Source organism: Caretta caretta, chromosome 2 (assembly GCF_965140235.1).
Source record: "Caretta caretta isolate rCarCar2 chromosome 2, rCarCar1.hap1, whole genome shotgun sequence".
Taxonomy (NCBI): Eukaryota; Metazoa; Chordata; order Testudines; family Cheloniidae; genus Caretta; species Caretta caretta.
This window is the reverse complement of record NC_134207.1, coordinates 271189710-271211708: the sequence shown is the minus strand read 5'-3', so window position 1 is coordinate 271211708 and position 21999 is coordinate 271189710. Positions and strand designations below refer to the sequence as shown.

The 21999-nt window shown below is 52.4% G+C and overlaps 1 protein-coding gene across 3 annotated transcripts in view; it reads right to left on the bottom strand.

Moving 5' to 3' along the window:
• Positions 1-21999, bottom strand: part of AGAP3 (ArfGAP with GTPase domain, ankyrin repeat and PH domain 3) — a 258069-nt gene that overhangs the window by 53911 nt on the left and 182159 nt on the right. The window lies entirely within an intron of this gene.

Here is a 21999-nt window from a genome sequence, read left to right as displayed (position 1 = left end):
CATGGACCCACTCTGGGCCTGGAGAACCGGCTGCACTGGCTGGGATCAGTGGAGGCATGTGGCAAGAGCTAATGGGTCTTTTCTCAGCAATGTCCTGTGCCACCCGGCCTCATGGCGCACTTTCTGCCACCTCTTCTTCCCTCAATGTCCTTGTCCCCCACAGTGAGCAGCAGCGTGCCGGGGAAACAGGTTTTCCCTTTTCTTTGTTAATTCTCCCCTCATTACATTTGAAATTCCACAATCAGTGTGCACTGTAATTGTCGAATTTGATGCTAATGATTAATGAATTAAACATGGATCCATCAATTAGTCCTCGGAGAATAATTCTGCATAAAGCAGCGGATAATGTAATTACAGTAACAAAGATAATGAGATGTTAACATCGAGGGAGCCCGACGTGACATGATCACAGCAGGCTCAGCAACCCCGGCCTGGGGGAGCCAATCCCTCACTCGGCAGAGACGGAGCCGCAGGGGCAGCTCACACACCCCATCGCCCTGCCCACAAGGGGAAGGGCCAGGTGGTCTCTTCAGGGACCAGAGGCCAGGCAGTGGAACAGGCAGGCTGGCTACCCCCCACTTGCACTGGTACACACATGCCCCAGACAGTGCATTCCGGAGGTGACAATGAAACGTGCCGATAGGGCTGCTCCCAAGCACTGCTCCTGCCTGCTCGGGCTGCCTCCCCACACTGCTCCCAGGGCCACCCCCCAGCACTGCTCCTGCCTGCTCGGGCTGCCTCCCCGCACTGCTCCCAGGCAGCCCCCCAGCGCTGCTTCTGCCCGCTCAGACTCCCAGGGCCACCCCCCAGCACTGCTCCTGCCTGCTCGGGCTGCCTCCCCGCACTGCTCCCAGGCAGCCCCCCAGCGCTGCTTCTGCCCGCTCAGACTCCCAGGGCCACCCCTCAACCCCCAGCGCTGCTCCTGCCCGCTCAGACTCCCAGGGCCACCCCCCAGCACTGCTCCTGCCTGCTCGGGCTGCCAGGGCTGCCTCCCCGCACTGCTCCCAGGCAGCCCCCCAGCGCTGCTTCTGCCCGCTCAGACTCCCAGGGCCACCCCCCAGCACTGCTCCTGCCTGCTCAGGCTGCCTCCCCGCACTGCTCCCAGGCAGCCCCCCAGCGCTGCTCCTGCCCGCTCAGACTCCCAGGGCCACCCCTCAACCCCCAGCGCTGCTCCTGCCCGCTCAGACTCCCAGGGCCACCCCCCAGCACTGCTCCTGCCTGCCAGGGCTGCCTCCCCGCACTGCTCCCAGGCAGCCCCCCAGCACTGCTTCTGCCCGCTCAGACTCCCAGGGCCGCCCCCCAGCGCTGCTTCTGCCCGCTCAGACTCCCAGGGCCACCCCCCAGCACTGCTCCTGCCTGCTCAGGCTGCCTCCCCACACTGCTCCCAGGGCCACCCCCCAGCACTGCTCCTGCCTGCCAGGGCTGCCTCTCCGCACTGCTCCCAGGCAGCCCCCCAGCGCTGCTTCTGCCCGCTCAGACTCCCAGGGCCACCCCCCCAGCACTGCTCCTGCCTGCCAGGGCTGCCTCCCCACACTGCTCCCAGGGCCACCCCCCAGCACTGCTCCTGCCTGCCAGGGCTGCCTCTCCGCACTGCTCCCAGGCAGCCCCCCAGCGCTGCTTCTGCCTGCTCGGGCTGCCAGGGCTGCCTCCCCGCACTGCTCCCAGGCAGCCCCCCAGCACTGCTTCTGCCCGCTCAGACTCCCAGGGCCACCCCCCCAGCACTGCTCCTGCCTGCCAGGGCTGCCTCCCCACACTGCTCCCAGGCAGCCCCCCAGCGCTGCTTCTGCCTGCTCGGGCTGCCAGGGCTGCCTCCCCGCACTGCTCCCAGGCAGCCCCCCAGCGCTGCTTCTGCCTGCTCGGGCTGCCAGGGCCGCCCCCCAGCGCTGCTTCTGCCCGCTCAGACTCCCAGGGCCGCCCCCCAGCGCTGCTTCTGCCCGCTCAGACTCCCAGGGCCACCCCCCAGCACTGCTCCTGCCTGCTCAGGCTGCCTCCCCACACTGCTCCCAGGGCCACCCCCCAGCACTGCTCCTGCCTGCCAGGGCTGCCTCTCCGCACTGCTCCCAGGCAGCCCCCCAGCACTGCTTCTGCCCGCTCAGACTCCCAGGGCCACCCCCCCAGCACTGCTCCTGCCTGCCAGGGCTGCCTCCCCGCACTGCTCCCAGGCAGCCCCCCAGCGCTGCTTCTGCCCGCTCAGACTCCCAGGGCCACCCCCCCCAGCACTGCTCCTGCCTGCCAGGGCTGCCTCCCCACACTGCTCCCAGGCAGCCCCCCAGCGCTGCTTCTGCCTGCTCGGGCTGCCAGGGCTGCCTCCCCGCACTGCTCCCAGGGCCGCCCCCCAGCGCTGCTTCTGCCCGCTCAGACTCCCAGGGCCACCCCCCAGCGCTGCTTCTGCCCGCTCAGACTCCCAGGGCCGCCCCCCAGCACTGCTCCTGCCTGCTTGGGCTGCCTCCCCACACTGCTCCCAGGGCCACCCCCCAGCGCTGCTCCTGCCTGCTCGGGCTGCCAGGGCTGCCTCCCCGCACTGCTCCCAGGACAGCCCCCCAGCGCTGCTCCTGCCTGCTCGGGCTGCCAGGGCCACCCCCCAGCACTGCTTCTGCCTGCTCGGGCTGCCAGGGCCACCCCCCCTCCTGCCACTGCTCCCAGGGCCACCCCTCCCCGCCCCCCCAGCACTGCTCCAGCCTGCTCGGGCTGCCAGGGCTGCCCCCCGCCGCACTGCTCCCACCTGCTTGACTGAGACGCCCAGCCCTGACATTCCCCAGGCCCTGCTGAAAACATACCCTCACCACAACCCTCCAACTCCAGATTCAACTGCCAGGGCCCAGAGGAGAGGCAAGGCCGGCCCAGCACCCCCGGCCAAAGGCCAGCTGCTAGTCACCTGCCACAAGCCTCATGTGGCTGGGAGCAGCCCCTGTGCAGGTGGGAGCGGCTCCCTGTCTCTGCAAAGCAAGCTACGGGCCCTCCTCCGTCCAGTGGGCTATGCACACAGGGCCCCAGCTCACAGCCTAACCCTGCTTCTGGAGGCAGGCACACAGGTGAGTGGGCTCCCCAACGCCCACCCCCCCAGAAGAAATACTGCAGAGGGCAGGCAAGAAGAGCTCAGACTACAGGAGACCATCCAGTTCCTCCCCTGGGGGCTGGGCTCGTCAAGCCTAGAGTCTGTTCTCCAGTTTATGTGAGCGCAGTGCCTATGCTGCCCTGGGAGAGGATTCCCCAGCAGGAGCCATCTCCTGGCCAGGCACCTGCCCTGAGATTCAGCCTCAGTCTCCTCTCTGCTGATAAACCCCCTCCTCCTAGCATCCCATCCATAGGCACCTACTCCGTGGAGCCCTGGAGCACCCATGGGGAAAAATTGGTGGTCCTGCCCTGCCCCCCCATCCCAGCTCACCGCGGCCTCCACCTCCTCCCCCGAGCGCGCCGCGTCCCCGCTTCTCCCCCTAGCTCCCAGTGCTTCCCACTGTTTCATGGCGGCAAGCGCTGGGAGGGAGAGGGGAGGAGGGGGAACACAGCGCACTCTGGGAAGAGGCGGGGCCGGGGCAGGGATTTGGGGAAGGAGTCCAATAGGGGCAGGGAGGGGGCGGAATTGGGGGGGACTTTGGGGGCGGGACAGGGGTGGAGTCGGGGTGGGGCTGGGTCGAGCACCCACCAGCGCTGGGAAAAGTTGGCGCCTATCGTCCCACCATTAACAATCCCCATTAGGGACTTACAGGCCCCAGGAGTTTGCAGATCCTGCGGCTTAGTCATTGCTGAGCTAAGCCAGAGAAATCTCACCCTCTGACTCTTCCTGACCTCAACCCCTCTGGCTCCCTGGGCATTTGCATTATTCTGGTTATAGATTTGTAAATTTTAAAGCCAGAAGGGACCTTTCTGACCATCCTGCATGACAAAGGACAGAGACTATCACCCCATGATAACTTCTGGATGAGCTTCACAATGGCCTTCACGGCTGAGGATGTGAGGGAGATTCCCAAACCTGAGCCATTCTTTTTAGGTGATAAATCTGAGGAACTGTCCAAAAAAAACAAATTAAAACAAATAAAAGGAAGTTCTTCTTCACTCAGATCAAGGTCAACTTGTGGAACTCCTTGCCTGAGGAGGTTGCGAAGGCTAGGACTATAACAGTTAAAAGAGAACTAGATAAATTCATGGAGGTTAAGTCCATTAATGGCTATTTTCCAGGATAGGTAAGGAATGGTGTCCCTAGCCTCTGTTTGTGAATGGTTGGAGATGGATGGCAGAAGAGAGATCACTAGATCATTACCTGTTAGGTTCACTTCCTCTAGGACATCTGGTATTGGCCACTGACGGCAGACAAGATACTGGGCTCGATGGACCTTTCATCTGACCCAGTATGGCCGTTCTTATGTTCTTATTAGAGGAGGTTTTGGATAAATTAAACAGCAATAAGTCACCAGGACCAGATGGTATCACCTGGGAGTTCTCAAGGAGCTCAAACATGGAATTGCAGAAATACTAACTGTGGTAGGTAACCTATCATTTAAATCAGCTCCTGTACCAGATCATAGGCCAGTCAGCCTCACCTCAGTCCCTGGAAAAATCATGGAGCAGGTCCTCAAAGAATCAATCCTGAAGCACTTGCATGAGAGGAAAGGGATCAGGAACAGCCAGCATGGATTCACCAAGGGAAGGTCATGCCTGACTAATCTAATCGCCTTTTATGATGAGATTACTGGTTCTGTGGATGAAGGGAAAGCAGTGGATGTATTGTTTCTTGACTTTAGCAAAGCTTTTGACACGGTCTCCCACAGTATTCTTGTCAGAAGGTTAAGGAAGTATGGGCTGGAAGAATGCACTATAAGGTGGGTAGAAAGCTGGCTAGATTGTTGGGCTTGACGGGTGGTGATCAATGGCTCCATGTCTAGTTGGCAGCCGGTATCAAGTGGAGTGCCCCAAGGGTCGGTCCTGGGGCCGGTTTTGTTCAATATCTTCATAAATGATCTGGAGGATGGTGTGGATTGCACTCTCAGCAAATTTGCGGATGATACTAAACTGGGAGGAGTGGTAGATACGCTGGAGGGGAGGGATAGGATACAGAAGGACCTAGACAAATTGGAGGATTGGGCCAAAAGAAATCTGATGAGGTTCAATAAGGATAAGTGCAGGGTCCTGCACTTAGGACGGAAGAACCCAATGCACAGCTACAGACTAGGGACCGAATGGCTAGGCAGCAGTTCTGCAGAAAAGGACCTAGGGGTGACAGTGGACGAGAAGCTGGATATGAGTCAGCAGTGTGCCCTTGTTGCCAAGAAGGCCAATGGCATTTTGGGATGTATAAGTAGGGGCATAGCGAGCAGATCGAGGGACGGGATCGTTCCCCTCTATTCGACATTGGTGAGGCCTCATCTGGAGTACTGTGTCCAGTTTTGGGCCCCACACTTCAAGAAGGATGTGGATAAATTGGAGAGAGTCCAGCGAAGGGCAACAAAAATGATTAGGGGTCTGGAACACATGAGTTATGAGGAGAGGCTGAGGGAGCTGGGAGTGTTTAGCCTGCAGAAGAGAAGAATGAGGGGGGATTTGATAGCTGCTTTCAACTACCTGAAAGGGGGTTCCAAAGAGGATGGCTCTAGACTGTTCTCAATGGTAGCAGATGACAGAACGAGGAGTAATGGTCTCAAGTTGCAGTGGGGGAGGGTTAGATTGGATATTAGGAAAAACTTTTTCACTAAGAGGGTGGTGAAACACTGGAATGCGTTACCTAGGGAGGTGGTAGAATCTCCTTCCTTAGAGGTTTTTAAGGTCAGGCTTGACAAAGCCCTGGCTGGGATGATTTAACTGGGATTTGGTCCTGCTTCGAGCAGGGGGTTGGACTAGATGACCTTCTGGGGTCCCTTCCAACCCTTATATTCTATGATAGAATATCAGGGTTGGAAGGGACCTCAGGAGGTCATCTAGTCCAACCCCCTGCTCAAAGCAGGACCAATCCCCAATTTTGCCTCAGAACCCCCTAAATGGCCCCCTCAAGGATTGAACTCACAACCTTGGGTTTAGCAGGCCAATGCTCAAACAACTGAGCTATCCCTCCCCCCTGCCTAGGTAACCCATTTCAGTGCTTCACCACCCTCCTAGTGAACTAGTGTTTCCCTCACATCCAACCTGAACCTCCCCCACGATAGACACCAACTTTTCCCAGAGCTGGTGAGTGCTCGCCCTCGGCCCCACCCTGACTCCACCCCTGTCCCGCCCCACTCCAACCCCTTCCCCAAAGTCCCCGACCCAACTCCGCCCCCTCCCTGCCCCTATTGGATTCCTTCCCCAAATCCCTGCCCCGGCCCCGCCTCTTCCCAGAGTGCGCTGCGTTCCCCCTCCTTCCCCCTCCCTCCTAGAGGTTGCTGCTGCGAAACAGCTGTTTAGTGGCTGCAAGTGCTGGGAGCTAGGGGGAGAAGCGGGGATGCGGTGTGCTCGGGGGAGGGGAGCTGGGCCGGGGAGCCGCCGGTGGGTGCTCCAGCCCTGAAGCACCCACGGAGTCGGCGCCTATATCCCCCACTGTAGCCTCAGAGAAGCATCTGGTCAGCTTCTTGAGAAGGGACTATTCTCAGTAAGGGCCCAATCAAGAAACACTTAATGCACAATGGACTTTGGGAGACGCCAATGCACATCTGAGCTTTCCTGGGAACCTTCAAACTAACATGTAAACAATGGCGTCCGCCTGCAAACCGAGTCATGCATGAACATGTGACTTGCCCACGTGACTCCAGGCTCCATCTTGCTGCTGTGATCTTCCACAGTAAGAACGGAGGGGTGTCCTTCTGCATGGAGAGGATATAAAAGGCCCTGGAACCCCCCCCCCATCTTGTCTTCAATCCTGCCTCTTACGTCTGGAGGAACCTTGCTACAAACTGAAGCTCTGAACCAAGGACTGAATGACCCATCCCAGTTGTGGATGAACTCCTGAGACTTGATTTGAACCTGCAGTTTATTCCATCACTGTTACACGCCTGAACCACGAACTTTGCCATTACTGTATGTAATTGATAAACCTTTAGATTTTAGATTCTAAAAGATTGCCAACAGCGGGATTTGTGAGTAAGATCTGACTTGTATGACTTCTCATAGAATCACAGAATATCAGGGTTGGAAGGGACCCCTGAAGGTCATCTAGTCCAACCCCCTGCTCGAAGCAGGACCAATTCCCAGTTAAATCATCCCAGCCAGGGCTTTGTCAAGCCTGACCTTAAAAACCTCTAAGGAAGGAGATTCTACCACCTCCCTAGGTAACGCATTCCAGTGTTTCACCACCCTCTTAGTGAAAAAGTTTTTCCTAATATCCAATCTAACCCTCCCCCACTGCAACTTGAGACCATTACTCCTCGTTCTGTCATCTGCTACCATTGAGAACAGTCTAGAGCCATCCTCTTTGGAACCCCCTTTCAGGTAGTTGAAAGCAGCTATCAAATCCCCCCTCATTCTTCTCTTCTGCAGGCTAAACACTCCCAGCTCCCTCAGCCTCTCCTCATAACTCATGTGTTCCAGGCCCGTCATCATTTTTGTTGCCCTTCGCTGGACTCTCTCCAATTTATCCACATCCTTCTTGAAGTGTGGGGCCCAAAACTGGACACAGTACTCCAGATGAGGCCTCACCAATGTCGAATAGAGGGGAACGATCACGTCCCTCGATCTGCTCGCTATGCCCCTACTTATACATCCCAAAATGCCATTGGCCTTCTTGGCAACAAGGGCACACTGCTGACTCATATCCAGCTTCTCGTCCACTGTCACCCCTAGGTCCTTTTCTGCAGAACTGCTGCCTAGCCATTCGGTCCCTAGTCTGTAGCGGTGCATGAAGAGAGATTAATAAGACTGTATGAAGAGAGATTAATAAGACTGGGACTTTTCACTTGGAAAAGAGGCGACTAAGGGGGGATATGATAAAGGTCTATAAAATCATGACTTGGTGGAGAAAGTAAATAAGGAAGTGTTATTTACTCCTTCTCATAACACAAGAACAAGGGGCCACCAAATGAAATTAATAGGTAGCAAGTTTAAAACAAACACAAGAAAGTATTTTTTCATGCAACGCACTGTCAATCTCTGGAACTCCTTGCCAGAGGGTGTTGTGAAGGCCAATACTATAACGGGGTTCAAAAGGGAGCTAGACAGATTCATGGAAGATAATTCCATCAATGGCTATTAGCCAGGATGGGCAGGAATGGTGTCCCTAGCCTCTGTTTGCCAGAAGCTGGGATTGGGTGACAGGGCATGGATCACTTGATGATAACCGGTCTGTTCATTCCCTTTGGGGCACCTGTCATTGGCCACTGTCAGAGGGCAGAATACTGGGCTTGATGGACCTTTGGTCTGACCCAATATGGCCGTTCTTATGTATATTGACCTGGGTCTGGGGCTTGGTCCTTTGGGATCGAGAGAACCCTTTTTCTTTTACTGGGGTTTTGGTTTTCATAACCATTTGTCCTCATAACGAGTGGCCCTGGTGGGGATACTGGGAAACTGGAGTGTCTAAGGGAATTGCTTGTATGACTTCTGGTTAGCCAGTGGGGTAAAACTGAAGTCATCTCTGTTTGGCTGGTTTGGTTTGCCTTGGTTTGCAAAGGAACCCAGTCTTGCGCTGTAACTGCCCTGCTCTAAGCAATTTGCCCTGAATTGGTACTCTCAGAAGTGTCCCACCAAAGGCAGCATCATTACAAGGTCAGTATAACCATGTTGCTCAGGGGTGTCAAAAATCCACACCCCTGAGTGATGCAGCTAATCACATCTAGAGTGATGCAGGACCTAATCCCTGGTTTAGTGTGAGGTTGACAGGAGAATTCTCCCATTGAGCCAGCTTCCGCCTCTTGGGGAGGTGGACTAGCTACGCTGCGAGGAGAACCCCTCCCACGGGCATAGGTAGTGTCGCCAGTGAAGCATTACAGTGGTGCAGCTTCGTTGCTGTAGTTGCTTATGTGTAGAAACACCCATAGATGAACACAGTATGTTGGGGCAGAGTCAACACGGCTTTCGTAAAGGGAAATCTTGCTTCGCCAATCTACTAGAATTCTTTGATGGGGTCAACAAGGGGGATGCAGTGGATATAGTGTACTTAGGTTTTCAGAAAGCCTTTGACAAGGTCCCTCACCAAAGGCTCTTAAGCAAAGTAAGCAGTCATGGGATAAGAGGGAAGGTCCTCTCATGGATCGGTAACTGGTTAAAAGATAGGAAACAAAGGGTAGGAATAAATGATCAGTTTTCAGAATTGAGAGAGGTAAATAGTGGTGTCCCCAGGGGTCTGTACTGGGCATTCAACATATTCATAAATGATCTGGAAAATGGGGTAAACAGTGAGGTAGCAAAGTTTGCAGATGATCCAAAATTATTCAAGATAGTTAAGTCCCAGGCAGACTGTGAAGAATTACAAAGGGATCTCACAAAACTGGGTGACTGGGCAACAAAATGGCAGACAAAATTCAATGATGATAAATGCCAAATAACGCACATTGGAAAACATAATCCCAACTATCCATACAAAATGATGGGGTCTAAATTAGCTGTTACTACTGAAGAAAGAGATCTTGGAGTCACTGTGGATAGTTCTCTGAAAACATCCACTCAAGTGCAGTGGGAGTCAAAAAAGCGAACAGAATGTTGGGAATCATTAAGAAAGGGAGAGATAATCAGACAGAAAATATCGTATTAGCGCTGTATAAATCCATGGTACGCCTACACCTTGAGTACTGTGTGCAGATCTGGTCACCCCATCTCAGAAAAGATATATTGGATTGAAAAAGTATGGAGAAGGGCAATGAAAATGATGAGGGGTATGGAACGGTTTCCGTGTGAGGAGAGATTAATAAGACTGGGACTGTTCAGCTTGGAAAAGGGACGACTAAGGGGAGATTGACAGAAGTCTGTAAAATCATGAAAAGTGTGGAGAAAGTGTTATTTACCCCTACACATAACACAAGAACCAGGGGTCACCCAATAAAATTAATAGGCAGCCAGTTTAAAACAAACATAAAGAAGTTCTTCTTCACACAACGCCATCAACCTGTGGAACTTGCTGCCAGGAGATGTTATGAAGGGAAAGTTATAACTGAGTTCCAAAAAAGAACTAGAGCAGTTCCTGGAGAATAGGTCCTTCAGTAGCTATTAACCAAGATGGTCATGGCTGCAGCCCCATGCTCTGGTTGTGTTGAAACTCTGACTGCCAGAAGCTGGGATTGGATGACAGGGACAGATCACTCAGTAAGTTGCTCTGTTCTGTTCATACTCTCTGAAGCATCTGGCACTTGACCACTGTTTGAGACAGGATACTGGACTAGATGGCCCATTGGTCTGAACCAGTATGGCTGTTCTTATGTACGTATGTTCTCAATAAACTAAATTGGGCTTCTTTTAGGGGTCACCCAATGAAATTAATAGGCAGCAGGTTTAAAACAAACAAAAGGAAGTATTTCTTCACACAATGCACAGTCAGCCTGTGGAACTCCTTGCCAGGGGATGTTGTGAAGGCCAAGACTACAGTATGGTTCAAAAAAGAACCAGATAAGTTCATGGAGGATAGGTCCATCAACAGCTATTAGCCAGGATTGGCAGGGATGGTTCCCCTAACCTCTGTTTGCCAGAAGCTGGGAATGGGTGACAGAGAATGGATCACTTGATGATGACCTGTTCTGTTCATTCCCTCTGGGGCACCTGGCATTGGATACTGGGCTAGATGGACCTTTGGTCTGACCCAGTATGGCTGTTCTTATGTTCTTTAGTCTCTCACTGTCAGGTAGGTTTTCCAGACCTCAGGTCATTCTTGTGGTGTTTTCTTTTTGCAGAAGTCTTTCCAATTCCTCATCATCCTATTAAAGGATGGACACAATATCCAGTAATGATCCCATTAATGCCGTATACGGAGGTATATTACATAGCTCATCATTCACGTGTTCAACTTTCAAACAAGCCCCTTTCTGTTTTCTCTCATGCTGCCACTCATGCTTGGGAGGAGCTCCCGTAAACAGCCATGAAGTCACCTCATGCAAATCCCTTCTTACAAATTTCCTTTTCCTTTATGTCTACAAAAAATTTGACAACAGCTGGGTTGCTGGTGTGCTGAGACCATTCCATTCATTCCGCCCAATATACAGTAGAACCTCAGAGTTACAAACTCCTTGGGAATGGAGGTTGTTTGTAACTCTGAAACATTTGTAACTCTGAACAAAACGTTATGGTTCTTTCAAAAGTTTACAACTGAACGTTGGCTTAATAGAGCTTTGAAACTTTACTATGTAGAAGACAAATGCTGCTTTTAACCATTTTAATGCCAATGAAACAAGCACAGAAACAGTTTCCTTACCTTGTCAATTTTTTTTAAACTTTCCCTTTATTTTTTTAGTAGTTTATGTTTCATGCAGTGCGGTACTGTATTTGCTTTCGTGTGTGTCTCTCTGCTGCTGCCTGATTGCGTACTTCTGGTTCCAAATGAGGTGTGTGGTTGACTGGTCAATTTGTATCCCTGGTGTTTGTAACTCTGAGGTTCTACTGTAGGTCTCACTGCTCCCTTGTGGTCCCCATCTGTCTCTCTGTAGCCAGCTATTGTCTCTTGTCGTATGCTTGGATTGGAATCCCTTTGGGCAAGGACTGGCTTTGTTCTGTGCTTGTATAGAGCCTCACATAATGGGGGCCTGGCCCACCACTGGAGCTACAAGGTGCGGCCACAATACAAAGAAATGCATAATAATTAAAAGTACTATCACCTCCCTGCTCCTATTTACGGTTCTCCGTTTATATCCATGGACTCAACTAGCCCTTAGCTACAGCATCGCACTGGGGGCTCATCTTCAGCTGCTTTCCACATGAGTCTGAAGCCCTTTTCAGAGTCGCTTGTCTCCAAAGTAGTCTCCCATCCTCTAAGTGTGACCTGCATTCTTGGCTCTCAAGACCTATGACCTTCTGCTCTAAACTCCTTACAGTTGTTCGGTATCTTGCTGGGATTTGCTGGATTCTGTGACCAGTGAGGAAATGGGGTTCTGTGCTGGGGTAGGGCGGGCAGGGTCTCGGTGACTGGGAGGCAGGACTGGGATTCTAGGGTGGGGCATGTCCTGCTCTACCCAGGTAAAATTCCCTTTTTGTCCAGTCTGCACGTCCAGTAGAAGCTGCCTCTCCCAGGAGCCTGGCACCTACCTCTGCCCCTCATGCCAGGAGCAAGCAGAAGTGGCAGGCTGGGGGATGAGAGGCGAACCAGGCCCTGAGAAGTGCAGGGACAGGACCAGAAAGGTGTTGGCCTGCTGGTTGGGGGTGGAGCTGTGCTCTCACAATTGGCTCCCACGTGTGGAGAGAAACAGGCTCAGGCTGAGGAGAGGAGCTGGAAACAAGCTTCCTCCATCAGTGTGCAGCAACATGCTCTCAGCCAGTTCAAAGCCACATGGCAGCAGCAGCTCCTCCAGCAGCCAGTGAAATCTGAAATACGATCTCAGACCCAGGACTTCCACTGCACACCCCACTGCTGCAGTCCCCCGTCCAAACACAGCTCTGCCTGCCCGGCACCACTGCACACCTCACTGCACACCCCACTGCTGCAGTCGCCGGCCCAAACACAGCTCTGCCTGCCCGGCACCACTGCACACCCCACTGCTGCAGTCCCCCGTCCAAACACAGCTCTCCCTGCCCGGCACCACTGCACACCTCACTGCACACCCCACTGCTGCAGTCGCCGGCCCAAACACAGCTCTGCCTGCCCGGCACCACTGCACACCCCACTGCTGCAGTCCCCCGTCCAAACACAGCTCTCCCTGCCCGGCACCACTGCACACCTCACTGCACACCCCACTGCTGCAGTCGCCGGCCCAAACACAGCTCTGCCTGCCCGGCACCACTGCACACCTCACTGCATACCCCACTGCACACCCCACTGCTGCAGTCCCCTGTCCAAACACAGCCCTGCCTGCCCAGGACCACTGCACACCCCACTGCTGCAGTCCCCCGTCCAAACACAGCTCTCCCTGCCCGGCACCACTGCACACCTCACTGCACACCCCACTGCTGCAGTCGCCGGCCCAAACACAGCTCTGCCTGCCCGGCACCACTGCACACCTCACTGCATACCCCACTGCACACCCCACTGCTGCAGTCCCCTGTCCAAACACAGCCCTGCCTGCCCAGGACCACTGCACACCCCACTGCTGCAGTCCCCCGTCCAAACACAGCTCTGCCTGCCCAGCACCACTGCACACCTCACTGCACGCCCCACTGCTGCAGTCGCCGGCCCAAACACAGCTCTGCCTGCCCGGCACCACTGCACACCCCACTGCTGCAGTCCCCCGTCCAAACACAGCTCTCCCTGCCCGGCACCACTGCACACCCCACTGCTGCAGTCGCCGGCCCAAACACAGCTCTGCCTGCCCGGCACCATTGTCTCTGCTCAGTGCTGCTGATTGTTCATTTTGGGAGTGTTCACTTCATTTGGGCAACTCATGTGTTGTGTGCCCCTCGGGAGGCTTTGGGGGCCTGATTTTCCCACGTGCTGAGTACCTGCACTTCCAGCTGAAGTCAGCGGGAGCTGCCAGTGGGCAGCGCCTCTGAAAAGCAGGGCCCGGGTGCCTTAAGTTGTGAAGATTTGGTCCATTAATATTTGTTCTGTTATTTTCCGAGAGACGCGGGCAGTAACTACCGGGAAGACTTGTCTTTCCTTTCTCTAAAGACTGGCACCGCATTTGCTTCCCCCCCCCACCCACCCAGCCACTCAGGACTTGTAAAGAATTACTGACCGTGGTTTAAGAAAGTTAATTAGGAATAAACTGTCAGTTTCCAATATGGCAAAAGGTTAACAGTGGGGATCTGCTAGGGTCCCTACTACAACCAATGTTATATATTAAAGATCTGGAAAAAGGGGTGAAGAGTGATGGGGCAAAATCCCAGGGAAAATCATTCTTTCCATTAGTCAAGGCTAGAAACGTTTGGGAATTTCAGAAGGACGAGCCAAGGAAGGGGAACGGGCAGCACACCAGGAGATGGCATTGTCCGGTGATCAGTGCAGGGTAATGCACACTGGAAGGAATCTTTTGCATTTATCATACGCATTGCTGGGTTTTAAATTAGCAGAAGACAGACCTGGGTATCAATATGGAATGGTGAGTGGCACCTCTGAAAAATGACCAGTGCTTATGGTGTTAAGATAGGCTTGTCTTACGGGCTATCTCATGCTTGAGATAACAGTAAAACTCGCAGCGAGACGGTAAATAAATAACACTCAAAATAGCCTAATGCTGTTATATATTTTTACTTACTATTTGTGTTCCTGCAGCGCCTCGGAGCCCCGGTCAGGGAGCAGGACCCCACTGTGCTGGGTGCTGCACAGACTCAGAATAAAGAGTGGGGCTCTGCCCCAAGGAGCTGACAATCTGAGTATAAGACAAGAGACACCAGACGGAGGCGCACGAAGAAATGACACTGGCCAGCCTGAGGCACCAGCAGCCTCACAGTTACCGAGCTGTGTGCTGGCATTGTGCCAAAGGAGACTTTGGAGTCCATAATTTGATGGTGTGGCCTCCTCTGGGCCCCGGGACACACTGGTGATCCCAGCTCTCACAGGATACCACAGCACTGGGGAGGGGACAGAGACGAACAAAGAGAATTATTGGAGACCTGAGAAATTCATTTGAGCAGCGCAGGAACTGAGCTCGGGCTGCCGAATAGCTTCCGTTATAAGAGCGTGCTGTCAGTTGTTTATAACTTCACCAGGCTTTCACGGTTCGGGCTGAAATTTTCCATGCCAGGGGATTGCTTCAGGTTGAATTTTACTGGCATGTTTCATCTAAAATGGATCCACCATTTCCGAGAACACAATCTATTTCCCCCAATCTTGTAGGAAATGGCTGAACCGCTTGGAGCAGTGACTTGAAATGTGACAGGGAGGTGAGAAAGCCACCCGGGTCACAGGGAGATGCCTTTAGATGCATCTGTGAAAATTTGCCCAAATTTGAGAAAGTTACCACCTAGCCATGAGCCCCCTCCCATTCCCAGTTCACCAGGCCCCACCGCATCCGAGTCCACCCTAAATACTTGTATTGTTTTGCTTGTTGTAGTCAAAGCTGGTTAAACTCGAGTTCCTCCCCCTGGGCACCCCTGCATGCACCATCCTGTCTCTTTGGGGTCCCACTGGCACTGCCAAATCTCTGGGTCTTGTCAGCACTTAACTAATAATGCCTTTGCCCAGCGAACTTGACAGTAAAGAATGTGACGACCTACCAGAGGCTGCACATCCAGGGAACGCCGGCAGCTAGAGCCGATTGGGCATTTTTTGACAAAATGGTTTTTCATGAAAAGTAACAATGTATAAAAACCAAATGTTTTTCTGGAAATGTATTGGTTCCAAATAAACTTTTGTCAGGAAGGTTATTTGGTCCAGGACGGACTTTGTGATCGAAACGAGAAAGAGAGAGAGACCCCAGACTAGCCAGTAGGGTGGAGAATTGTTCTCTCTCTCTGGCCCAATGAATATGTAATTGTTTATACAAAATGGAACAGCTCCAGCAGGAGGCTTTGAGAAGAAGAGACAGACGCTCACTCTACAGCCCTATGCTCATTGCCAGGGATCGCTAAGTGTTGACAAGCCCCAGAACGAGCTAGTTCCTCACCCGGAGACCTGGCACTCACCTGGGAGATGGGAGACCCAGGTTCATGGCCCTACTCATCCTGATTCAGAGACGGGATGGGAAGCTGGGACTTGTCTCCCACATCCCAGGTGTCAGTGGACGAGAAGCTGGATATGAGTCAGCAGTGTGCCCTTGTTGCCAAGAAGGCCAATGGCATTTTGGGATGTATAAGTAGGGGCATAGCGAGCAGATCGAGGGACGGGATCGTTCCCCTCTATTCGACATTGGTGAGGCCTCATCTGGAGTACTGTGTCCAGTTTTGGGCCCCACACTTCAAGAAGGATGTGGATAAATTGGAGAGAGTCCAGCGAAGGGCAACAAAAATGATTAGGAGTCTGGAACACATGACTTATGAGGAGAGGCTGAGGGAGCTGGGATTGTTTAGCCTGCAGAAGAGAAGAATGAGGGGGGATTTGATAGCTGCTTTCAACTACCTGAAAGGGGGTTCCAAAGAGGATGGCTCTAGACTGTTCTCAATGGTAGCAGATGACAGAACGAGGAGTAATGGTCTCAAGTTGCAGTGGGGGAGGTTTAGATTGGATATTAGGAAAAACTTTTTCACTAAGAGGGTGGTGAAACACTGGAATGCATTACCTAGGGAGGTGGTAGAATCTCCTTCCTCAGAGGTTTTTAAGGTCAGGCTTGACAAAGCCCTGGCTGGGATGATTTAACTGGGAATTGGTCCTGCTTCGAGCAGGGGGTTGGACTAGATGACCTTCTGGGGTCCCTTCCAACCCTGATATTCTATGATTCTATGATTCTATCCCTGGTGAGTGACCTCGCTGCTGGGCAGTCTGAAGTGCACCTCTGTCCCCTCCCTGACCCCCCCCAAATTTCTGAAAGGTCTCCACTTCATTCCAATGCAGGATCACCAGGAATTTCAAAACCTCACCATTTTTTGCAACACAGAATTCTTGTTTTCCAGCCAGTCCTACGCACCCGCCATTACGCCCCCTTCCAGCCAGGCAGCTGAGCCTCCTCACAGGGTGCAGCTCTACCCATCCCCAGAGGAACCCTCTCCTTCCTCCGCCTGCAGGCAGGCACCTTTAAAGTGGTTGCGTTACCAGACACGAAGGGGGGGCCTCAACTCCCCTCACCTCTGGCCCGACAGTTCCGCAAGCAGCAGCCGACCACCCTGGTCGTGTGCTGACCTGAGCTCTGCAGGGCAGCGACTCCCTCTCTGGAAATGCCCTAGCCATGGGAGCCCCTGCAGAGCCCAGCCCCAGCGCTGAGCAGCATCACCAGGCTCGCTGGACGGCTGCTCATGGCACTGTCATTTCAGAGGCTGAGATGATTTAAGGCTCCCCTGGCTGGCAGTGAAGGGGGAACGAGGCAACAAGGACACACCTGGGGCAGATCTGAGAGGTAGCTCAGATGGAGGATGGTGGAGAGATCAGAACTTTGTCAAATTCCCCCTGGTCTGACAGCTCCCAGGCTTCCCTTGAGGGCATGGTCTGGGGTATGTCTGAGCAAAACAGGTCAGCCTGTTTTCAGTTTCAAACCAAAAGTGAAAGAAAAGAAACCCCTTTTCTAACCTGCTCCAATCCCAGGGGTGGGGATTTGCCTTGTTCGTTGTAACCCTGTAAAGTATCACTGTCTGTGGTGAATGCACAGACAGGAAATGCAAACTGGGTGAGTTAACATGGGACAGCAACCCTCACTTTGGGAAATTCCTGACTCGATTGCTCACCCTTAATGCTTCATTAACGCAAGTTATCTGCATTTAATTAGATACTAAAAACTGTTAATAGACCTTACACTTGGCCTCAGCAATGGGCTTGTCCCTGGTTGCATTCTCTACTCTCTGTATCACTCCATACAAAACGCCGCAAACAAAACAGCATTAAAAGAACATTAGGGTTGCAAAGTCGAGCACTCAGAGGCTAGGAATGCACAGGCTGTCCTGTCACAAGCTCCAGCTTTGGGGGCCAACAAGCCTGCTCAGAGTGGAAGGAATGTTCAAGAGATTTTATCAGCAAGTTTCTAACAAGCTCTACTGAGCATGTGCAAATGCAGTTTGCAGAGGCTTATAACGCTGCCAAAACGGAACTAGGGTGATCAGATGTCCCGATTTTATAGGGACCCTCCCGGTTTTGGGGTCTTTTTCTTATTTAGGCTCCTATTACCCCCCACCCCCGTCCCGATTTTTCACATATGCTGTCTAGTCACCCTAATCTGAACAGATTTTCATGGGGATACAAAAGACATCTCTCTAACCCCAGGACTATTCCCTGGCTAAATTTCAAGTTCCTGTTCTACACCCTCAAGGTGCTGAAGCTCTTTAGCTGGAAAAAATGCTTCAACGTTGGCAAAGCTAATGGTGAATCATTTTTGCTTAAATGTTTAAAAATTCAACCTCAGGCAGAGGCCCAACATGGAATATTTCAGTCCACAGGGATAAAGTTTGGCAATGTTCTATGCAGCTGAAAATAGGCGCTTATAATGGAAAATGTTATTCCACCTTAACTAGAGGCATCTCTACCAGTTCTGACTATAAATTTTGACGGTCTATGTTCAGTTTTTTCCCCCCAAAAGATATTGAGGGAAAGTCACCCATGAGTCAGTGTCCTGCAGTTTCTAAGGATTTATTGTTCTCTCCCCATTCCATCTGAGGAGTAGAGGTGGCCTGGCGCAGATATGTCTGACATTTCTCCATTACCCTTAGCCCTTCCCAAAGGTTTCTCCCACAACCACTTCCTGCCACTCCCCCACCCCCTGCCTGACAGGCAAGACCACCACCATCTCCTCCTTCACCTGTCAGAACATCCCCGAGAAACCAGCCCATGAAGCTTGCTGGGCTCAGGAGCCATGGGGGGTATTACTGGATATAAACGCTGTCCCTATTGTCCCTTGGGGATTTTCCCTGGAGCCATTGCCGGAGTACCTGAGTACCCAGATATAGGGTGGGAGGGAGATTTTCTGCTTCTCTTCTTAGCTCCTGGGCAGGGGCTGTCTCCCCTCTTAATGTGAATGGCACATGCGCACTGTGGGCACTAAGAGAGTACAAACAAGAACAACGTCCCCAGTTTCCATGCTCAGCCTATCAGGCCCCAGCAATGCCCTAGGTCAGAATCTCCTCTCAGCGACACACAAATTCTCGTGGCTCCATCTCTCAGGCTCCTTGCAAGCCTGGACAGAGGGTTCAGCATGTCGGAATCAATCAGCCTTAATCTGTTTGAGAACTTCCCTCCAGTTCTTACTGAGAGTACCTGCTGGAGTCATGAAGTTCAGCAAGACCCTTGTAAACTTTTCATTGCTCCCACCCCAAACGTCTCTTAAAGGGACACCAATCAATGAAAATCCACTTGTCTGAAAATCTGGACTTGCTCTTGTCCCGTAACTCTCCAGTCACTGCCACTGAGACTGACTATGGAAAAGCTTTCACACGCTTTACACTCTCTTGCCTTTAGGCATTTGCCAGCACTTTGTGCAGTCAGATAGTTCCGTCTGCCTGGCAGAATCGGTCAGTCACCGGGGCTCCTATGGCAACAGAGGGGAAACATTTTCTAAAACAGGAAAATGTAACTGTAAAGCCACAAAAATGTCAGGGGCCTGAGGGGCAAGTGTTTCAGCCCCATCCCGTCTCCAGAAGGGAAGCCAGACGGCCCTGCCCAAATAGGGCACTCATCTCGGCTCCGTGCAGACACAGGATTGCTGTGTAAAACACTGAGACAGGCTCCACCTAACGAAGAGAGGGAAGAGCATCTTCGCAAGCAGGCTGGCTAACCTAGTGAGGAGGGCTTTAAACTAGGTTCACCGGGGGAAGACGACCAAAGCCCTGAGGTAAGTGGGGACGTGGGATACCGGGAGGAAGCACGAGCAGGAGAGCGCGAGAGGGCAGGGCTCCTGCCTCATACTGAGAAAGAGGGGCGATCAGCGGGTTATCTCAAGTGCCTATACACAAATGCACAAAGTCTGGGAAACAAGCAGGGAGAACTGGAAGTCCTGGCACAGTCAAGGAATTAGGATGTGATTGGAATAACAGAGACTTGGTGGGGTAACTCACATGACTGGAGTACTGTCATGGATGGGTATAAACTGTTCAGGAAGGACAGGCAGGGCAGAAAAGGTGCGGGAGTTGCACTGTATGTAAGGGAGCAGTATGACTGCTCAGAGCTCTGGTACGAAACTGCAGAAAAACCTGAGAGTCTCTGGATTAACTTTAGAAGTGTGAGTAACAAGGGTGATGTCGTGGTGGGAGTCTGCTATAGACCACCGGACCAGGGGGATGAGGTGGACGAGGCTTTCTTCCAGCAACTCATGGAAGTTACTAGATCACATGCCCTGGTTCTCATGGGAGACTTCAATCACCCTGATATCTGCTGGGAGAGCAATACAGCGGTGCACAGACAATCCAGGAAGTTTTTGGAAAGTGTAGGGGACAATTTCCTGGTGCAAATGCTGGAGGAACCAACTAGGGGCAGAGCTCTTCTTGACCTGCTGCTCACAAACCAGGAAGAATTAGTAGGGGAAGCAAAAGTGGATGGGAACCTGGGAGGCAGTGAACATGAGATGGTCGAGTTCAGGATCCTGACACAGGGAAGAAAGGAGAGCAGCAGAATACAGATCCTGGACTTCAGAAAAGCAGACTTTGACTCCCTCAGGGAACTGATGGGCAAGATCCCCTGGGAGAATAACATGAGGGAGAAAGGAGTCCAGGAGAGCTAGCTGTATTTTAAAGGAGTTGCAGCTAGCAAGAGATGTTAAGAGTAACAAGAAGGGTTTCTTCAGGTACGTTAGCAACAAGAAGAGAGTCAAGGAAAGTGTGGGCCCCTTACTGAATGAGGGAGGCAACCTAGTGACAGAGGATGTGGAAAAAGCTAATGTACTCAATGCTTTTTTTGCCTCTGTCTTCACGAACAAGGTCAGCTCCCAGACTGCTGCGCTGGGTAGCACAGTATGGGGAGGAGGTGACCAGTCCTCTGTGGAGAAAGAAGTGGTTCGGGACTATTTAGAAATCTGGACGAGCACAAGTCCATGGGGCCGGATGTGCTGCAACCGAGAGTGCTAAAGGAGTTGGCGGATGTGATTGCAGAGCCATTGGCCATTATCTTTGAAAACTCATGGCGATCGGGGGAGATCCCGGACGACTGGAAAAAGGCTAATGTAGTGCCCATCTTTAGAAAAGGGAAGGAGGATGATCCTGGGAACTACAGGCCAGTCAGCCTCACCTTGGTCCCTGGAAAAATCATGGAGCAGGTCCTCAAGGAATCAATTCTGAAGCACTTAGAGGAGAAGAAAGTGATCAGGACCAGTCAGCATGGATTCACCAAGGGCAAGTCATGCCTGACTAATCTAATTGCCTTCTATGATAAGATAACTGGTTCTGTGGATGAAGGGAAAGCAGTGGACGTGTTGTTCCTTGACTTTAGCAAAGCTTTTGACACTGTCTCCCACAGTATTCTTGCCAGCAAGTTAAAGAAGTACGGGCTGGATGAATGGACTATAAGGTGGAGACAAAGCTGGCTAGATTGTCGGGCTCAACGGGTAGTGATCAATGGCTCCATGTCCAGTTGGCAGCCGGTATCAAGTGGAGTGCCCCAAGGGTCGGTCCTCAGGCCGGTTTTGTTCAATATCTTCATTAATGATCTGGAGGATGGTGTGGATTGCACCCTCAGCAAGTTTGCAGATGACACTAAACTGGGAAGAGAGGTAGATACGCTGGAGGGTAGGGATAGGATACAGAGGGACCTAGACAAATTGGAGGACTGGGCCAAAAGAAATCTGATGAGGTTCAACAAGGACAAGTGCAGAGTCCTGCACTTAGGATGGAAGAATCCCATGCACCGCTACAGACTAGGGACCGAATGGCTCGGCAGCAGTTCTGCAGAGAAGGACCTAGGGGTTACAGTGGACAAGAAGCTGGATATGAGTTAACAGTGTGCCCTTGTTGCCAAGAAGGTCAATGGCATTTTGGGATGTATAAGTAGGGGCACTGCCAGCAGATGGAGGGACGTGATCGTTCCCCTCTATTCGACACTGGTGAGGCCTCATCTGGAGTTCTGTGTCCAGTTTTGGGCCCCACACTACAAAAAGGATGTGGAAAAATTGGAAAGTGTCCAGTGGAGGGCAACAAAAATGATGACGGGCCTGGAACACATGACTTATGAGGAGAGGCTGAGGGAACTGGGATTGTTTAGTCTGTGGAAGAGAAGAACGAGGGGGGATTTGATAGCTGCTTTCAACTACCTGAAGGGGGGTTCCAAAGAGGATGGTTCTAGACTGTTCTCAATGGTATCAGATGACAGAACAAGGAGTAATGGTCTCAAGTTGCAGTGGGGGAGGTTTAGGTTGGATATTAGAAAAAACCTTTTCACTCGGAGGGTGGTGAAACACTGGAATGCGTTACCTAGGGAGGTGGTAGAATCTCCTTCCCTAGAGGTTTTTAAGGTCAGGCTTGACAAAG